At 61.3% G+C, this 20190-nt stretch overlaps 3 long non-coding RNA genes across 4 annotated transcripts; all 3 read left to right on the top strand.

Moving 5' to 3' along the window:
• The first annotated feature begins 4220 nt into the window (after nt 1-4220).
• On the top strand, nt 4221-5481 carry LOC120890903 (uncharacterized). Its single transcript, XR_005735373.2, has 3 exons — nt 4221-4385; nt 4565-4720; nt 5233-5481. It is a non-coding gene; the product is annotated as an uncharacterized LOC120890903 (long non-coding RNA).
• A 120-nt stretch (nt 5482-5601) lies between these two features.
• LOC144373470 (uncharacterized) lies at nt 5602-14038 on the top strand. 2 transcript variants are annotated; one of them, XR_013433149.1, is made up of 4 exons: nt 5602-5687; nt 10639-10757; nt 11166-12580; nt 13004-14038. It is a non-coding gene; the product is annotated as an uncharacterized LOC144373470 (long non-coding RNA). The 2 variants fall into 2 exon arrangements; XR_013433148.1 differs by having other exon boundaries at nt 11166-14038.
• An 82-nt stretch (nt 14039-14120) lies between these two features.
• LOC120890684 (uncharacterized) lies at nt 14121-19536 on the top strand. Its single transcript, XR_013433150.1, has 2 exons — nt 14121-19229; nt 19319-19536. It is a non-coding gene; the product is annotated as an uncharacterized LOC120890684 (long non-coding RNA).
• Nucleotides 19537-20190: the final 654 nt, after the last annotated feature.

The following is a 20190-nucleotide window of genomic DNA, read 5'->3' as shown; positions in this document are numbered from 1 at the left end:
CACCGGTCCCCCTGCAGCTGAGCAGAGTGTTACTGTAGACACAAGCTGCCTTGACCTGGTGACAGGCGGGTGCTCTTGGGGTCAGAGGGGTCAGGGCCAGGCAGAGAGCTGCCCGGGGAGGTCACTGAGCACTGTTGGCAGCAGGAGCAGGCAGCACAGGGGCTCCGTGTCCTGCACATCTGGGGCCTCTGCTTCCTCCCGGGGCCTCTCTCTGGGGCAGCCCCTCCCTGCATCTCTCCCTGTGGCCCCTGGCAACCGATCATCTGCTGGGCTGTCCACCCTGGGCACTCAGAGGGCAGAGTCCCTGTCCTCAGGGAAGGGAATGCCCAGTCTGCCTGGGGAAGCAGAGGGATCCAGCATGGCCCAGCCTGGCCAGCGCTGAGATGGGGAGCCTGGGGCAGGTCTGGCCTGGACATGGGTCAGGGCAACACGGACATGGGCCAGGGAGGAGCTGCTGTCTGCAGTGAGGCCTGGGTGGGGGGAAGTGGGCCAGGGAAGGGGTGCTGGGAGGAGGCTGCCATTGACAGCAGCCACCCTGCTCAGGCCAGGCAAGGCGACCCCAGGGCCAGCGACCCTGGCCCTCTGGCAGGTGGCAGGCACTTCTGTGCAGTGGGGCCCTGGTGGGAGGGAACTGGGAGAGAGAAGGTGCTGGGTCCGGGCTGGCTCAGGTGGCGGCTGCGCAGATTGGGCTTCACCCTGAGGGCCTCGGGGAGCCACGGGTGGATGAAGGGGGCTGGGTGACCCAGGAGGGGACTCTGCTGTAGGGGGCGGGCACGAGAGGGTCTGGGCTCCTCCAAACCCTGAATGGGAAGGGAGGGGCTTCTCCCTCCGCCTCTCCCGGCATTTTCTCTCTCTCTTTCCCCTGGTCTCCCCGCGTCGTCTCCTGCTCTCACAGTCCCCTTCCCTGGTCCCCAGGCCCCGCCCAGCCGCGTCCCTGGACCCCGCCCCACCCCCAGGCGCCGGCCCCGCCCCGTCGCGCTTGCGAGAGCCTGCAGCGCCACCTTCAGGCCGCATCCGGGACTGCCGCGGGTGTCGCCCACCAGGACGACGACGCTGCTCGGGGTGCGGCCGCGCTGACCTTCCCGGGGCCCCGCCTCGACCCCCGCTGCTTCGGCCTGGCTGCAGTGGGCCCCGGTACCGGCCCGTCCCTGTCCCCCCCGACGGCCCCGTCACCAGTCCCATCTGCCCCTGAAGGACCAGGCTCCAGGAGCCTCACGTCCGCTCAGGGCCTGGCCCCTGGGGCGCCTGGGGAAGGCCGACGGCCGCGTCTCTGCTGTCCTGGAAGGAAGGGCCCTGCTGGGGCCATCACACCCTCCTCCAGCAGGGAAACGGGGCTCAGATAGGGCAGCGAGGGCACCCACGGAGCATGCAGGGGAGCCCGGCGCCCCATTCTGTGTGTGCTTGTTCAGTGACCCCCGGGCGCACCCACACCGTGCTAGAGGGCTCTGTGACCAGGGACGCCGATGAAAAGACTGGGGTGACAGCTCCAGTGCTGGCAGCCAGGGCGCTCTGAGCTGGGGGAGGGGCAGGCTGAAGGGCTTCGTGGAGGAGGCAGCCCTGGGCGGGCTGATTCCTCCAGGGAGGAGGGCGCCCTAGCGGGGACAGCTGGGGAGGGAGTGGGTGGCTGGGCAGGGAGGGAGGGGGGAGGTCAGGTGAGGGAGGTGGGGGTCAGGCCAAGAGGGCTGTGGGGTCTTCCTGTAGCCCTTGCCACAGACAGTGCTGATGACAGCAGTAACCATGGCTGTCATTATCACGTTGGTGTCAGCCACTAATAATTGCTAAGGGCTTTCGGTCTGCGACAATCTCAAAGACTTTCATCCGTTGACTAAGCTGATTTTCATGATTCCCCCTGAGTAGGGACAATTAGAGAAGTAGACACAGAGAGGTCAAAGAACTTGTCCTGTGTCAGCCAGTGTGTGGCAGGGCACCCTGTCCCCAGAGTAGGCGGAACCCCAGCCCACCCCGGCCCGTCTAATAGCTGTTACATCCTACCTCGGACAGAGGATCGGACGCCCATTTTCCCTGAAGTAAGGACCAATTAACATTTTGGAAGAAAAGTCTGAAGGTCAGGGAGGAGGTGGCCTGCCCTCTCCTGCTGTGATTTAACCAGGGACGCTGGGCATCATTGGCATTTGGGGCCCCTGGGCCTGGCCAAGGCTGCCTCTTCCACCGGACCCCAGGAGCTCTGCAGTTCTGGGAAAGAGGACCCAGAGCCCAGCACCACCTGCCAAGGGGCGGCCGGGCCCACTGCAGCAAGCGGGGCGTCCAGCCTTGGAAGGCCCTGGATTTTCCTCTGAGAGCCTTGGGCAGGGGGTTTTCAGGCTTCATCAGCAGCTTGGACCCTTCCTCTGGCCGGGTGGAGGGTGGACGGCAACCTCAATTCAGGTTTTCAAGCTCAGGACTGTCCCCTAGTGATATTCAGCCGAAGATTTTGCTGGGAAGAAAGAACTAGGAGATAATTGACCCGTTTCCAGAATGATCCAAGAGTGAGTTTGGAGTCGCATAGCGGAATGGAGCAGCCCAGCCCCCCTCCCCTCCCCCACCATCCCCTCCCCTCCCCCACCATCCCCTCCCCTCCCCCACCATCCCCTCCCCTCCCCCACCATCCCCCTCCCCTCCCCCACCATCCCCCTCCCCCACCATCCCCTCCCCTCCCCCACCATCCCCTCCCCTCCCCCACCATCCCCTCCCCTCCCCCACCATCCCCTCCCCTCCCCCACCATCCCCTCCCCTCCCCCACCATCCCCTCCCCTCCCCCACCATCCCCTCCCCTCCCCCACCATCCCCTCCCCTCCCCCACCATCCCCCTCCCCTCCCCCACCATCCCCCTCCCCTCCCCTCCACCATCCCCCTCTCCCCTCCCCTCCACCACCACCCACGGCCCCGCCCCCCGCCCAGGCTCTGACCCCCACTTCCAGGACCTTCTCCCTGTTGCATCAAGCACGAGGAAATGTCCCACTGTGGACGTCCAATTCAAGCATGTCACTGTGCCAGGGCCGCCCTGGAGTGGGAGGTGACCATGTGACAACGCTGTACTTTGTGGACATGTGATTAAACATTTATCAATTTCAACCTCAGAGTTTCCTCTTTTTTTTTTTTATTTTAAAGCCAAATAAATTGTTTTCCCGGCCTTAAACGTTTTCTTAGACCCATAAGAGCCCGAGGCCTTGGCTGGACGCCCAGAACAGCGGCTGAGGGACGCGCCCCTCCGCTCCCGACCCACCCGGGCAGGACCGGGATCCCGGCCCTGCACCCCTGGACCCGGAGCCCTGGAGCCTGGGAATCGCTCCTGCTGTTTCTCCTCGCGGCAGACCTAAACCCAGGGTCAAGCCCCCAGAAAAATTAGCTACTGTTTTGGAAAGAAGGGAGCCAGGGAGGAGGGAGAGCAGGGGAGGGAGGGAGGGAGGGAGGGAGGGAGGCGCCCCGCTGAGCCAGCCCACGGGAGGGGCGGGCAGGGCTGTCTGCGGAGGCTCTGGAGGCAGAGTGGGTGCCTGCTGGGTCTCAGGGTCCCCTGTTCTAGAGAAGTGAGCGTTTTCCTCCCCGTGAGCTGCTGGGAGGACTTTGGACAGGGGACTGGGCGTTTTAGCAGTGGCCTGGCTGTTTGTACCTGGACTGGGGTGTATCGCAGGGGTCTCTCCCCAGCCCCCCAGGCTAAAGTCTCCATCTCCATTTTCCACGGGCCCCATCTCCCGGGTGGGCCCTCTTCATGCCCTGCAAATGCGGCAACAAGAATGTGCCCACCTCAGGGCCTTTGCACTAGGATGCATATCTGTGCACCACTCCCCAGCTTCACCCAGTCTCTCAGCAGACCTCACCCTGCCAGAAAGGTCTGCGGGCACTGCCCCATGTAAAGCAGCCTCCTCCTTCCTCTAGGAGAGCCTCCAAGTGACCCGCTAAGGGTTTGGTGAAGGATCCTGGGTTCAGACATGGACCTGAGGATGTGCTGTGACCCCACCTTGGACTGGTCACAGCCACACCTGGGCTTAGGGACCCTCACAGCAGAACTCTGACCTGGAGTTACCATCTTCCCATTATAGGAGGAGACTGAGGCTCCGGCAGGTGACGGAGCCGCCCAGGGCCTCGTGGGGGGATGGAGGAAGCCCCAGGTGGAATTGGGATGGGGGGACCAGTCCCTCCAGGTGAGGCCTCGGGGCTGGGCAGCAGCAGACAGGACAGGGTAGTTACTGGGGCTCCCGGGCTCCCGGGGCCTGCTGGAGGAAGGGCACCGAGCCTCCCGCCTCCGCCCAGGCTGCCTCCCTCCTCTAATCAGCGCGGCTGAGAATTCAGCTCCACACTTGAGCACGCGCCTGCTCCCCCGAGAGCGCCCCAGAACTCATGCTGCTCAAATATGAAATGGCTCCTGCCCCCGGGGCTGAGTCAAGGAGGTACAAGCCAGAAACAGGAGCTGTAATTACCGGCTCTGATTAAGCCAGTCGTAGTAAAAAATAAAGCGCAGCACGGGCCTCTGGGCCTGCGAGGACACCCCGGCCGGCTGTCAGCTCCTCCTGTTCCGTCTCTGGGGCGCAGACTGCTTGGTTCTGACTCATTGCCCATTCTTATTCAGCCAGGTCCTTCGCTGAGCACCTACTATGTGACGGGTGAAAACGGATGCAGGTTGGAGACAGGAGCACACTGAACAGAGCACCATCGGGGGTCAAGGTCAGGAGTGGAATTCGGCTGTTCAAGGAAGAAACAAACGGAAGAACACGTGCATGGGAAGGTAATGGGGGGAACTGATCTAGGGCCTTAGAGCTGATAGGAAGACCTGAAGAAGCCACTTCAGCAAGAGTGCAGGGGGGTGAAGAGTGATCTAGGGAGCAGGAGCTGCCCGTTCAAAGGTCCTGGGGTGGGAAGGGGTGGTAGGAGGACTGAAGAGGGGCCCTGGGGCAGGATGAGGTTGGAGGGGGAGGTGACAGAGGGGACAGCAGCCAGACCTGGCAGCCTTGGCGGTGTGCTGAGCGGAACTGAAAGATCCTCAACAAGTTGCTCACACAATCCCAGAGTTCTGGCTGCGGAGCCCGAGGGTGGGGCTCAGGTGAGGGCCCTGCTGGGGCTGGAGGGCAGTGCCCTGTGTGGAGCGGGCCACGTCTCAGAGAAGGGGCAGGAGGCTTGGTGTCCTGGCTGGGGACAACACGTGGGTGTCACCGGAGGGCAGCAGCACGTGCCTGCTGGGCAGAGAAAGGTTCCGATGGAGGCAGAAGCCTCCCCTGACCCTGTGCCCCTTGGCTCTAGGCTGAGACTGGGGGCAAAGGAGCCCTGGAGAACGTGGTGGAGGCCCTGCTGGAGGCCGGTGTGGGTGGCCGTGGCTGGCTTCCGGCTGCTCCGTCTCCACCTGGCCAGCGGGGCTCCAGCCTTTGCTCCTGTCTGGACCTCCAGGACAGTGGACAGAGGCTCCGAGCTCAGGCGAAGGGGCCCTGGCTCCCCGCTGACCTGCAGCACACCCTGGCCTCCCTGCCTCCTGTCCAGCCCCAAGCTGACCCAGGCAGGTCAGTAACCCGCCCCAGTCCGCCCTCGGTCCCCACCTGCACTCTCAGCATGCAGGCCGCTGGCCGCCGGTTTCTCTGACTTGTTGTGTTTATCCGCTGGCCTTCTACTTCACAGGCCTGCAGACGCCCTGCAGTGAGGAGACCTGTCTGCCAAGGGCTTTGTGAGGAGTCACAGATGACACCCGGGAAAGCCAAGAGCAGGTCTGTTTCTAACCCCGGCTCTCGCAGACAGCCAGTCCACCCGCCGTCAGCCCCTCGCGCAGGCAGGGACGCTGGGTGCTGGGGTGCAGACGGGCTGGAATCAGACCTTGTCCCCGCTGGGTCCCCAGGGGCTGGCAGCGGGGAGGGTCAGGGCAGAGGCGATTACAGAAAGCACAGTGTGCTGGGCGCCGATCCTTCATTCATTTTCCTCCACATGTGCGAGGATGGCTGTGTGGGGAACCGCGCTGGTCACCGCGCTGGTCATGCAGCTCTGAGCATGACGAACCAGGGAGCCCACAGCGTCCCAGGGAGACAGACGATCCATAGCCAAGGGAGTGTCGGGTCTTTGCATGCACTGCAAAGGAAGCAGGGGTGGAGGTGGATGCAGCACGTGCAAAGGCCTTGTGGTGGCATGGTGGCACCATGCTTGAGGACCAGCAGTGGCTGCCATCTCATGATCTTCCTGACAGAGGCACAAACACAACAGGCCTGTTCCTACCTCAGGGCCTTTGCACGTGCTGTTCCCTCTGCCTGGAATGTTCTGACCTGGTATCCACGAACTTCAGTCCTGTGGATCCTCTTAGGCATCTGTTCAGCGGATACCTGCCCACTGAGGGCTCCCAGCTGCCCCTCGGCTCTCCCCCACTGCCCACGGGTTTCCTGCGTCCTGTCTCCTTAGCTGTTGTCTCTGCTGACCTGACGCGTCATGAGTGCCCCCCCTTTAGGACAGCGACTGCATTTGTCTGTGCCCATGACCGCCGTTCAGTGTCGGTTGAGTCACTGGGTGGCGACCCCTGGAGGTCACGCCAACAGGAGGTGCACCTCATGGCACAGAAGCCGCCAGACCCAGAGGACCCACAGGGAGACCTGGGCATCTGAGCCCTCGGGGCTTCTGTTGAGCACCTGGATCTCACACACTCACACACACACACACACACATACACTCACACACACACACACTCACACACACACACACACACACACACACTCACACTCTCTCACACACACACACACTCATACACACACACTCACACACACACACACTCACACTCTCTCACACACACACACACATACACACAAACTCACACTCACACACACACACTCACACTCACACACACACTCACACACACACTCACACACACACACTCTCACACACACACTCATACACACACGCACACACACACACTCACACTCACACACACACTCTCACACATACACTCACACACACACTCACACACACACACTCACACACACTCACACACTCACACACACACACACACACATACACACACTCACACACACACACACTCACACACACACACACTCACACACACACACTCACACTCTCACACACACTCTCACACACACACACACTCACACTCACACACACACACGCCCCTTTCGCGCAGCACCTGGCACGTAGTAGGTGCTCAGCAAACCAAGAGGCTTGGTGTGTCCCCTCTGGGAGCAGAGGTGGCCGTGAGTTCGTCATGGTCCCCGGAGCAGTGGGGGCAGGGAGCGGAGGGAGCTCGGGCCACTCCCAGGTCACAGGGCACACGGCGTTAGAGTGGTGTCCTCTGGCTGTGCACCAGGTCACCTGGAGCTCTAACCTGGCCCTTGGGTGTGCCCACACCATCTGCTCCAGGTCACAGGGGCAGCAGGGCAGTGGCCCAGGGCCTGCCCTTCCTGCTCTGCTCTGGGGCCGGTGGTTGGTGGTGGATGCGATTCTGCTCCTGACCTCAGCCAGGGGAGGAAGCCACCCCGGGATCCTGGAGCCCCCGTGCGGGGAAGCACCGTGACCTTGGTGGGAACCAGGGGCCAGCGGTCAGTAGTAAAGTCCCAGGTGACGCCTTGGAGCCCAGCATGCCCCCAGCCCCCGGGGCCCCTGCCTTTCAGAGCTGCCTGGCCCTGACCCTCCTGTGCCCTGTGGTAAGGACGGGTGAGCTGGGCGGGCCCCACCCTGGCTGGCCTGGCCCCTCTGACCACACCCCCTCATGTGGCGTGCACCTGGGTCTAGGAGGGGACACTGGCCCAAGGTCCTGACCAGGTTGGGGCTCTGGGTTGGGGTGCCAAGCGCTGGGGCAAGCCCCCTGGAGCCAGGCCTGGCCAGGCTGTGTCAGGTCCAAGGCCTAGGGCACGGTGGACTGCAGGGTGGGCGTGGGGTGACCATGGCAGGGGGTCTGGGAAGCCCAAGCCAGAGAGGACAGGGTCTGAGAGCGATGGCATGGCAGGGTGGGGAGGGGACCCGGAGGGTGTCAGGAGTCGAGGTCACAGGACCTGCTGGCCTGGCCATCAGAGGCAGAGGCGAGCTGGGCCACCCTGTCTGCCCTGGGTGAACAGGTGCCCGGCAGCGCCAAGACAGCAGAGGCACGGGAGCCGGGCACCGGGCAGTGCAGGTTCTGGTTTGGACCTGTTGGGTTGGAGGATGCTGGAGCCCTGGCGGAGAGGCCCAGGAGGGGACAGGGCCTGTCCAGGCCACGCTGTGCATCCAGCACTCAGGACGCGGGCACATCCCAGCACCTGGATTCAGGGAGGCAGAGATGTGAGGGTGGAGGGTCCACGGGGGAGGGACCTGCAGAGACAGGGAGCAGCCGGTCACTGGGCACAGGAGGCTCCAGGGCCAGCACAGACCCCAGGCCAGGCCACTCCAAGGACAGGAAACCACTCCTTGGCAATGAGGGCAGCTTCTCCCATGACAGAAGGGACAAGGGACAAAGGCCCCAAGCACTCACCCTTTCATGATGGGGGAGGCCAAGTGGGTAGGAGGACCCGTGGAGTGTGGGACCCGGGTCCTGGGGGACACCGGGTGGGTCCAGCCTGGGGTGGGGGCGGAAGTTTCCTCCATGGGGAGCCAAAGTGCTACTTTTGACCTTGACCTTCAAGGTGGGTAAGAATCCAACCCCAGGACAGGACGATGGGAGCTGCCGTGGCCAGTGCTGGACACAGAGGGACCTGGTGCATGTGGGCAGAGGGTGCAGTAGACCAGGATGCGTTTGGACAAAGTGGACTTTGGCGGTCGGCTGGGGCGGGTGCTGTCCGGGTGGAGGGACGTCTGGGGACCACGCAGCCGTGGGGTCCTAGGGAGTCTCAGATGGGGACAGTAAGGAGACCAAGCCCCAAAGCCCCAGAGTCTCACGGTGTCTTAGGACAGTTGAATCCTAGAGTGGGAGCCGTCGGTTTCTAAAATCGCAGACATTCTGGATCCCGAATTGCTTGCGTGTCAAGATCCCGCCGCCCCCCCTCCCTCCCGCTATGGTAATGTGCACTGCACACACTGTGTCCTTTTGTCTCCATGACAACCCTGGAGAGTAGGAACCATTATTTTGCCTGATTTTCCAGATGAAAAATAACGGAGCCTCCGCGAGTGGAAATGGGTTTCGGGAGGTGGGACGCTGGGCGGGCAGCGGGGCCAGGCTCCTCCTGGACCGCTCAGCCTCTGAGGCCACACTCTCGGCCTCTCTGCCTCCTGTGAGGCCTCTGCTGAGGATCACCTGCCCTCTGTGCACACCTCAGGGACGGGGAGCTCACCACCTCTCCCCAGGGCGGCCCGCCCACCCCAACGCTGGACACACCTCTCCTTCTCAGGGCATCCACTCACTGGCCCCAAATCGGCCTCGGGAGACCCCTTCACGTGGACCCCTGTGGGGAGAGGGAGCAGCCCCTGAGGAGGGGCAGCCATTGCACAGTGGGGTGAGGAGGCCCCATGCCCCCATCCTGGAGAGGGTGGAGGGGCGCATCCCGGGGACGGCGAGAGCAGGCCACTCGGGGACCAATGGTGATGGAGTCAGGGGAGGCGGTGGGGCTGGGGGAGAGCGGGACCGTTCCCCAGGGACGCGGCCGTCCTCCGAGGCTGGCGTGAGGGGGCCTCATGAGACCTGAGTGCTGCCTTCCCGGCTCTCCCCGCGGCCGCCGCCCTCTGCACATTCCGCCCCGGGTCACCGTCCTCCCAGACGCTGTGGAAGTGGAGCTGTTTGTTCAGTGGGAGAAGAAAAGGGAGGTCAATGAGGGGGGCCGTGGCCAGGGCTCCAGACCCCGGGGAAGGGGTGGGTGCCAGGAGCCCCTGTGGTCAGGGAGCACAGAGCACAGCCCCCCAGGAAGGGACCGGGCGGTACAGCAGTCCACGTGTCCAGGGTCCCCTGACCGCTGGCCGCAGTCGCCGTGTGCTCCTCCTCGGGTGAGCCCTTTGGACTCATGGGCCTAGTGCCTCGTGCCACATCCCTGGGCAGCAGGGCTGCGACCATCCTCAGCTTTCAGAGGAGATGTTCAGAGAGGTGCAGGCACTTTCCCAAAGCCACACAGCTATGAGAGGCTGAGGAGAGGAGTCCAGGGCTGTTGGGCGCCAGAGGCCTGTCTCCCAACCAGAACGTCACACAGCATCAGGTTGACAAAGTGGGAAAATCTGGCCCGGGACTCAGGTCGTTTTAAAGTCCCGCTGTTGGCCATTCTGATGCACAGCCGAGGGTGGAAACGGAGATGTCCTCCTTGTACAGGTGGACAGAGGAGTCCCCGGGGCCGGACAGCACTGGCCAGGGTCGTCTGCGGGCTGGAGGGTCATGAGCCTGGCCCCCTTGAATTCCTCAAGGGGAGCCTCCCCAGGGTGATTGCTGGAGAGGGAGGCGGGGACAGCCTCGGCCACGGCCACTCGTCGGTGGCCACCCAGAGGGAGCTTCGTGCTGGATCCCTTCCCACCTCCGTCTCCATCTTCTCGGTCCATTTCCCCCCAGGACAGGGCTGAGGGGCCTGATGGACCACACTGTCTCAGGCTGCAGATGGCGCTCCACCCCTCGTGCCTCTGCCCCCACCTGGCGCCCAGAGCGGCCACTCAGTGAATGATCCTGCCTAGGGAACAGGAAGTGGGCAGGGGTGACACTGGGGACAGGAATGTCACCACGGAATGTGCGGCAGACACAACCCGGCAGCCCAGTTGTGAGTGGGGTCATCTCTCCACCAGCCACACCAACTGCCCACTGTGTGTCCACCCTGCACCAGGGACACCCCTGGGATCCTGCAGATGCCTCCTGTCCCGGGCACCATGCTGCCCTCCAGCAGGGGAGACAGGAGCAGGCCCAGGTAAGGACGCACTGCCGGGTGGGGAGGGCTGTGCCCGGGTCCCGAGGGTAGGACCGCTGGGGTGGGCTGTCTGTGAAGAGAGGGGCGCAGGCTTCGCAGCTCTGAGCACGGAACCTCTGGGGACAGCACTGTCACCAGCTGCCCAGCAGTCTGGGTGCTCTGGGTGGACACGCCTCACTGCAGGCTCTACGCCTGTTTCTGTCTCTCGAAGCCCGTGGTGGATCCACTGGCCTGGGACGGCCCAGCCCACGCAAGGCTGTCCCCTGGTGGCCTGTGCGTTCCTCCTGCTGACCAGGGGGACTGGCCGGCTCCAGCCTCTCCTGTGACCGGCAGTCCTCCTCAACGGCTCTCCTTGGTCACTGACGGTCTCTGGAGGGTGTCTGGGGACCATCTTCTCTGTGGCCTTAGGTCTGACGGCGACACTGTGGCTGCTCCCAGGACAGGCAGTGGGCAGCTCTGGGCGTCCAGCTGAGTGTCCTTGGGGAGCGGCCGTCCTGACGCCCCTCGGGAGGTCTGGGCCCGGGGCTCCTGTGCCTGGCTGAGGAGGCCCAGCGAAGGCCCCGAGTTTCCCTGCTGGACCTCAAGGACTCCAGCCAGACACCCGGCTGCCAGAGGAGCCCACGTCCCACTGGATGGAGCCCTCCCCGTCCCTCCACAGGTGGCCTTTGCCAGGTGGTTCCTGTCGCTCCCACAGTGGCACCTCCTGGACCCAGGTGATGTAAGTGACCGTGGTCAGAGCCCTGAGCAGGGGGACAGGCCAGCTCCCTGACCCCGGCCTGGGGCTGCCCACCAGGCGGCTCCCTGTCCTGGTCTCCAGGCTTCCTGGGTGGACACCCAGTGCTCCGGCGGAAGACGGGTGTCCTCCAGCACTCCTGGGGAGGGGACAGGCCACTCCAGGAGAGCCCCTGGGTGCCGAAGGCCCCAGCCTGAGTAGCATCATTGCCACGAGGCCCCGATCCCTCCCGCGGAGTCTGCCCTGGAGACGTGGCCAGGGCTCGGGCCAGAGGCTCCTCACGGCTGATGTGGGTGAGAAGCTCCCGCAGTCCTCTGGGTGTGTGACGGCCGAGGACAGTGCGGAAAATCATGGTGTCTAAATGAGGTGCCATTACGGCGCGGTCACCATCGTGGTGCTGAGGAATTCTCAGTGATGTGGGGGACGCTGGGGACGTGTGGGGAGCAAAGGGGACTGAACAGATGGCGTCCCAGCACGTCATAGTTCAGAGCAGAGAGGAAGATGAGCCGCTGGTGACGTCAGCCCTGGTGACGTCAGCCCTGGTGGGTGCGGCTATCTCCTGGGCGTGGTCTCGGGCCTGGGTCACCTCCCTTGGCTCATTTCACTTCCCAAGGACCCTGCTGTCCCAACCTCCATCCATCCCATGTCACAGGTGAGGAAAACGAGGCACAGGGGTAAGTGACCTCTAGGGACTCACACAACTGCCAGGGCGTGAACCCAGGTCTGGAAGTCCCCAAATCCCTCTTGGTCCCCTCTGTCCCCGCTGGGTCTGTGGGCCGGGGATGGGGGAGACAGGCGGTGTGTCCCAGGAGCTCCGGGGGATGGGGTTGTGGAAGGTGGCTTCCTCTCTGGTTGGTGTCATAGCCATCGTCTCATTTTACACAAAGTGGCTTGGGGACCTGCTCAAGGGAAGTGGTGACAGGGTGGACCAGGTCCTGATGGCACCTCCCCTGCACCTACAGACTGTGAATGGCTGGATGGGGCTGGAGGGGACAGGCACAGCCCTGGGCCACACCTGGGCGCCCCTGGGGACTTTGCAGAGCTGCTCTGGGACCTGGCACAGAGCCCACCCTGGAGCCCATCTGCCCAGGTAACCCCGCCCTCCTGGGACAGTCCAGTGACCCCATTTGGTTGAGTCTATGCCCCACACTAGGCCCATCTATGGTGGCTGGCTGGGAACACGCCACTAGTGGTGGCCTCAGAACTGACTCTGTGCTCATTAGAGCCACCTGCATGCACGTCCGCTCACACGCCTGACGAGCCTCGCACAGGCCACCAGTGTCACCTCCTGCCCTGAGCCTGTGACTGTCTCCCTGGCTGCTGTGGGGGAGGGTCAGGGGTCTCCGAAGGGCAGCGCAGGCGGGGCTCACACTGCTTGCCCCTGGCCCTGCCTGCCACCCCTGGTGGCCGGCCCTCCCTCCTGGACCTGGAAGCTCTCACCTAGGCATGGGCGTGCTGCCCCTGTCCCCTGTCCCCTGTCCCCTGAAGCCTGGCCCAGCCCTTTTCCCAGCAGGATCTCTCCCGTGGAGGCCCTCCTCAGAGCTGCTCACAGACCTGCACTCCAGGCCATCAGGGGACTCGGGGCCACCTCAGGGGACTCCAGGCCACGTCAGGGGACTCTGGGCCGTTGCTGACGAGGCCCATGGCCCCTCTCCACAGTTCTGGGGGGTCTCAGGAAACAGGGAAACTGAGTCTCAGAGATGACTGGGTCCCCCCCACCTCTCCTGACCCCCGCCCAGCAGACAGGAGGGCCGTGGGGGCTGGGCCTGGGGGTCTAAGGGCAGATACCCCACCAGGCCTCGGGGAGACCCAGCAGCAGGCAGCTGCCCAGTCCACCTCTGTGCCATCCCTCTGCCCTGGAGGAGTGCACGCCCCGCCACCCCGCGGCCGCTATCCCACCCAGGGACAGCGTGGACTCCGCCAAACCCCCCGCCCAGCCACCGGAGCCTACCCGTCATTCATTCATATTACGTGCCCACCGCGGGTGCCAGGCCCTGGCCGCCCAGCAGCAGATGGGTCAGTGCGACTCTGTGGAGCTGAAGTTTCAGCAAAGAGAGAGAAAGGTTCCAGCCAGTTAGAGGGAGCAGGGGGCAGTGAAGGGACAGGGCATGGGCGGCGGGTGCTGGGAAGGTGACCTGGGTCTCTCTGGCCACTGCTTTCCCCGACACACCAACCCCACCAGGACCTGTCTCCCCGGCCAGCAGGTGGGGGCTGCTGGGATTGCCTGCCCTGGGGCAGGGGATGCCCAGAAGCCGGGCCCTGCCTCCCCCTCCCCTGACCACAAGCTGAGCATTTTAAAGTTAATTGGTTTTGCAATTAAAGGGCGAGAGAACAGCTGGTGCGATTAATTGTACATGAGCGTGTTCTGGAATGCAGAGTTCCGCAGCCCCTCCCTAAGGGAAGCCGAGGTCATTTCCAGGTGGCGCCTGCCCCACCGTCAGGGAGGCCTCTGCTCAGGTAGGTGGGGGCACTTTGCCCCCCATGCACCCGGGGAGCGTTCAACAGTGACTTGGGCCTCTTCCTGTCCTTCTCTTAGGTGACCCACAGCAGCCCCCGGGGCAGAGCAGCTCCTCAGTCACAGGGCCTGAGATGGAGGTGCAGGGGCCTCCAGCCACCAGGGCGGGTGGAAGTCACCCGGGTCACCACCCAGAGTCCCTCTGCAGGGCAATGCTTCTCTGAGGTCCCCTGGTACCTGAGGACACCTGTCCTTGGAGAGGGACGCGATGAGGCTGCCCGGGCGAGCCTGTCCTGCTGCCCATCACAGGCTGCAGCCCTGGCTCTGCCGCTTCCCAGCCTCGAGGATGGGGCAGGCTCCCACCCCTCCGGGCCTTAGCGGTGTCGGTGCAGGTGGCTCTCAGGGGACCTTCCTGCAGTGCGGGTGTGTGGAGGGTGGAACGGGGACAGAGGGGTTTTGACACTTGTCTTTGTCACGGCACAAACCTCATCCTGCTGTCATTCACTTCTGTTCATTTGAGGCCACCCGTCCCCACCCGTCCCCATCTTCACCTGAGCAGCCCCATGGAGGTGGGGACCTCACCTGTCCAACCCCAGCTGTCTTTGCAGGTGTCGGCACAAGGCCAGGCGCAGAGTAGGCTGTGCTCATCGGTTTTGCCTCACGGCGACCAAAACACCTGACGAGAGCGACCGAGAGGAGGAGAGTTTATTTGGACTCTTGATTTCAGAGGCTCAGTCCTCGGTGGGCTCACCCACTGCCCTGGGCCCCAGGGGAGCAGAAGACCCTGGCAGGAGGGTGTGGCAGGGAGAGCTGCTCTGCTCTTGGCAGCCAGGAGGTCAGGGGAAGGGGGAGAGGCCCAAGGAAAGAGGAGCCCGTCCAGGGCACACCCCCAGAGGCTCACCCCCTGTAGCCACTCCTTGTCTGCAGTGACCACCCAGTGAGTCCTTCACATGAGGGTGGGCTGATTAGGCAGCAGCTCTCAGTCTCATCATCATATCTCTGACTATTCCTGCACTCACAGGAGCTTTAGGGGACACCTCATATTCAAGTCATAATACTACGCCACTGGCCCCCCAAACTCACGCCCACCTCGCAATTCAAAATACATTCACTCTATTTCCAAGAGTTTCCACGATCTTACAAGTTCGAGCATTGCCCCAAAGTCCGATCCCAAGTCTCATCTGAGACTTAGGGCTAAGTCTTGGCCATAATCCCCTCTAAAGTTCAAAAGCAGGTTGCAAATATATCATCTACAGTGTCACAGAGCAGACATTCCCATTCCGAAAGGGAGAAATAGGGGCAAGACCAAACCCCAGCCAGGCAGATGTTAGATCCTGTACCTCCACACCCACATCTGGGCCTGTGGTGGGAAGATGTTCTCTGCAGGCTTGGCCGTCCTGCCCTTGGACCTTGCCAGTTATGGCTCTCATGATGCCCTCTGCAGCTAGCAGTTTTGCTCAGCAGGCAGTCGGTGTTACTGGCATCTCTTAATCTGGGGGTCTCCACTGCAGCTGCAGCTTCACCTTTAAGGCCCCACACATGGCCTCTTGGGGGATTCTGACCTGTCTACATTTTGCCTGGCCTCCCAGGCCTTCCTTTGAAATCTGGGTGGAAGCCGACATAACCCCTTAATCTCAGAATCCTTCATTCCTGCAGAACCAGTACCATGTGCATAATGTCAGGGTTTGCTGTCAGCTCAGTCATTACCTGGGTCCCCTTGTTCTGTGGTCCTAGCAGCCTCTGAGTGCCTGGGAAGCTGAACATGGAGAGACAACTTCCTAGGCCCCCTGTGTGGGCAGGGGTCTCCCAAGATCTCTCCCCAAAGGAATTTTCCCTTTTATAGCCTTGAGCCTGCAGGGGGTGTGGTCTTGCAAATTCTTGAGATGTCCTCAAACCATCTTTCCTGTTGTCGCTGTTCAAAGTACTTAGCATCTCCTTAGTGGTTGCAGTCTCTTCAACAACCACGCCTTTCTTGGCCCCAATTTAACATGCACATTTCTGGCCAAACCACAAGCTTTAAAAATCCTCGGCTCCTCTTTCTGCTCCAGAATCCAGCATAATTCATACCACTGCCTCAGTGCTGTGCTGCCTTAATTAATCTGTTCATTACCTTTAAATAGACCTCACACAAAGCCTCAGGATATGGGCAAAATGCAGACAACTTCTTCTCGAGAATATAACAAGAGTGGCCTCTGCTTCAATTCCAACAGGATCTTCACTCCCTTCTGGAACTTCATGAGCACAGTCTTTACAGTCCGCATACTATCAGCATTCACGTCTCTGGGCACCCACCAAATCACCCATTAAGCTCTGCTTACATCCTTCTAAGACTTCTCCAACCTGTATTTCCAAACCCTTCCAAATTCCTCCCTCAAACCAGCTCCAAAACCTTCTGCACCCCCCAGTCAGATCTGTTACAATAGCACCCCATTCCTGGTACCAATTTCGATTCATCACCTTTGCATTGCTGTGACCAAAACACCCAACAAGAACAACTTAGAGGAGGAAAAGTTTATTTGGGCTCATGGCTTAAGAGGTTTAGACCAAAGTGAGGGCCCAAGGTGAAGCAGAACCTTACAGCAGAAGGGCATGGTGCAAGATGGCTACTCTGTTTGTGGTGACACCAGGGGACTGGGGGCTGCAGGGGACCAGGGCATGCCCTCAGTGATTCACCTTTCTGCCATGCCCCACCTGCCTACAACTGCCACCCAGCCAGGCCATTCCAACTGGGATGGACTGATGAAGCCACCGGTCTCATAATCCAGCCATTTTACCTCCGAATATTCCTGCATGAACGCAGCAGCTCTTGGGGTCACCTCTTATTCACACCATGACATGGTTCAGTAAAAAGTCACCACTGAATGAATCTGTTTGCCGTCTGGCGCACAGTAGGTTCTCTGTAAATGGGGACATTTCTTAGCCTTCTCTGATTCCCCCCACAGACCTACACACAGCCCCAGGCAACCACTTACCTGCCCTTCCTGATTCCCTGACCCACTAGGCTCCCCCCACTCTGCCGAGTGGGACAGGTGACTGGCCATCTTATGGAACTGATGACAGAACCCAGAACCCCCTTCGGATGACACTGTCCTCCAGAGCAGCCCCCAGGCACCTGTTGGATCTTGGGGCAAGATGGTGGCGGAGGTGCCTGAAATTCTAGAATTCTGTGCCTCTGACATCTGACTTGAGGTTTTATAATTCACGATTCTATTAAAGTTTTTAAGATTCAGTGATGATAGAAGATTCCGGGTTTCCATGACGGGTCCTAAGTCACTGATACTCTCATGGGTGACTCTTTGCCACTGGAGAAATTCCCATCAGAACCTCCCATCATCTGGGAGTGACTTCACTCTGCCCCAGGTCTCCAGCCAACCCCAAAATGTGCCTTGTGGATGTGGCTTTTGGTGGCATAGACCCTGTAAATTCATGCGGTGCATGGAACAGCACATTCTCGCCTTGTTGGCACGCTTGGACTTAGCATCAATATTAAATGACGACGGCTCTTTGGGGACTGTGTCTTATGCATAGAGGTGCTGCCTTCTGGGGAGGTGCTCTGACACGGGCCACTCTCCCTGCGCCCCATTCCAACCGGATTTGGCTGCAGCAAACCCAGAAGAGAGGGGATGGTCCCTCTTTCATGCCCAAGGGACTAAGAAGGGCTCTGTGTCTGCAGAAACTTCAGGCTGAGGCGGAGAGAAGGCAGGAGGGAGAACATGGCCCAGGGGGTCCGAGGGAGAGAACCCTCCTGCTTGCTGTCAGTACCCCTGCTTTAAAGAGGGGGACCCTGCTCTCCCGGAGCACAGGTGCAGCTGGCAGGTAGCGGTCAGGGGCTGCTAGCCCCGCTCCAGGAAGACACTGGGCTCATGCAAAGCTTGTGGGAGTGGCTGGGGAAGCCACTGGGAACCCCAAGCTGTCAAAGGGGCCCTCTGCTCACTGATGTCAGTCACGTCTTCTTACAAACCGCGTGTGCTTTGTGTCACCCCGTCCTTTATGTCACACCGGCACATCATTTGCACTAAATCACCTCGTCATGTTAATTAAACATGATCTGATTATAGGGGAGGCATGTCGGGACCGCGGAGCTGGCTCACAGGAACGCGGGAGGAAAACCTGTCCTCGCTCGGTTCCACGACCCGATCAGCTTCCTGGGAGGAAGCATCTTCTCGCCTTCTGTGCTTTGGAGCTTGAACGGATACGGCCCAGGGTTCACGGATCTGCACCCCATTAACAACTGATGGAAGGTTTGAATTCATTGGCCACAGACAGGGGCAAAGTCCACCAGGGCCAAGGGTCCTGTGGCCAGGCTGAGGTGAGATCGCACAATGGAGAAAGTTCTAGAAAGGAAGCATCCACTCCACAGACATCTACCGTCCATGGCTTTCACGGGGTCTGCCTGGGCTGGGGTTCTAGCCCCAGCCTTCACGCGGGCAGCCCTCCGTTTATCCGTTCTGCCCTCTCCCTGGCCATTTAGGGAGGTCTTTTAAGAGGCCAGCCTCACCAGAAGCCTGTCACGGTTCCGAGTTCCTAAAAGTGCCTTAGCCTGGCATTCGAGCCCTTCAGGATGAGACCTGGCCTCTCTCTGCCTCTTGTGTCCTTCCAATTCCGTCCTTGGCTCGGGAAGCCCGGAGGCCTCATCCGGGCTTCCAGAGTTGAGTTCTCTCTCAGGCGGGCAGCCCTTTCCCATCGCGTGCTGTGCCCCTGGATCCACTCTCCATGGCCACAGTGGGGCCGACTCCCTGACCCAGAGAGCCTTCTTGGCTAATGCCAAAGCACGTTCCTTGGTCACTTCTCTGGGGCAGCTGGGTTGGCTGCTGACCTCTGCTGGCCTCACTCCATTCCTGGGCGTCCCATGGTTGCTGGCCGATGGAGCTGACCTTGGCTGGGGTGACCGAGCCCCCTGGCCCTGGTCCATGTCTCTCACCCTCTAGACGGTGGTGGCCAGTGTTCCTGCCAGAGCCGGCCTGATCTGCGCTCCGTGGTGTCCCATCTAGGAACAGCCCACAGCCCAAGCCAGCCCTGGGAGGCCCTGAGGCTAGGGGCAGGACCAGGTTGTAGAGCTCCGTGGACAGTGGGGGAGGCCCCAGGGCCAACGGTGCCCTGTACCTGGTGCAGGGTGCACACGTGGTTCAGACCTCCCAGAACGCTGCGAGCTTAACGTCGGAAAGGCCTTGGCAGCCGACCATGGACACACAGTCAGCTGTAAACTGCTGAACACACCAACTCGATGAGTTTTATTTATATAAACACCATCACATCACAGTCTGGGTCATGCCTATCACCCCAGGTATTCCCCTGCCTCTGGGCCATCTGTGCCTCCTTCCCTCGGGCAGCAATCAGTCTTCCCATTGGTCTCAATTAGTTTTCATTTTCCAGAATTTCATCTAATGGACTCGCACAGTGTGGCCCCGGATGCGTCTGGCTCTTGGGCTCAGCCTTCTTAACTGGGCCCCCCTCGCTGCCGTCCACACCCCGCCTCGTTCCCGTTATTGCAGAGGAGTGAGTGACCGTGTGGTCATCGTGGATTCATTCACCTGTCGATGGGGATTCAGAGTGTTTCCAGTTTATTTTCAATAAAGCTGCTGTCAACACTGTGTGTGTCTCTGCAGCTCTTCCCGTTGGGAAAAACCTCACAGAGAACCACCACGTCCGACGGTCACTGCCCAGGGGTTCCCGGGCTCCGGGTGCTCCTGCTACCCTGGTGGAAGGGGAGGACACTGGAGGCTGCTGGTCCCCAAAACTCGGCACAGCAGCTGTTTCTTCCCCCTGGTGTGGGGGTGAAGTGGGACCTCGCTGTGGCTTTGCCTTGTGTCGCCCTCACATCTAGTGGCACTGGGCATCTCTTCCCGTGCGTCCCGGCCACTCCTGTCCCTCTGGGGGAAGGGTCTGTTCACAGGTCTTCCCCACCCACGGGCAGTTCTCTGCTTCGGCATGATGGACGTTTGAGGGCTCTTTACTCTAGACCTTGATCCCATGTGTCTGGTAAACACTTCTCCCGGCCTGCGGCCCGTCCTGGGTGGGACTTTGACACACTAATCCCCTTGCCCTCCGCGAGCAAGGACAGTGTGGGTAGGACGCACCTGGGTCTGACCCCTCCCCTCCGTAAAAATGATCACCCAAACCCAGCAAGGTGACCGCCCAGGAGCCCCACCACGTGCGGCTGTCTGTCTCTGGTGATGCTGATTTTATTGGGATTTATTTTAAATTGTGGTCACAGCGGGGTCAGGAGTGGCAGGTGGCGGGGTCAG

The sequence above is a fragment of the Ictidomys tridecemlineatus genome, unplaced genomic scaffold (genome assembly GCF_052094955.1).
Source record: "Ictidomys tridecemlineatus isolate mIctTri1 unplaced genomic scaffold, mIctTri1.hap1 Scaffold_4019, whole genome shotgun sequence".
Taxonomy (NCBI): domain Eukaryota; kingdom Metazoa; phylum Chordata; class Mammalia; order Rodentia; family Sciuridae; genus Ictidomys; species Ictidomys tridecemlineatus.
Note: the sequence above shows the minus strand (reverse complement) of the source record. Positions and strands in the feature narration are given on the sequence as shown.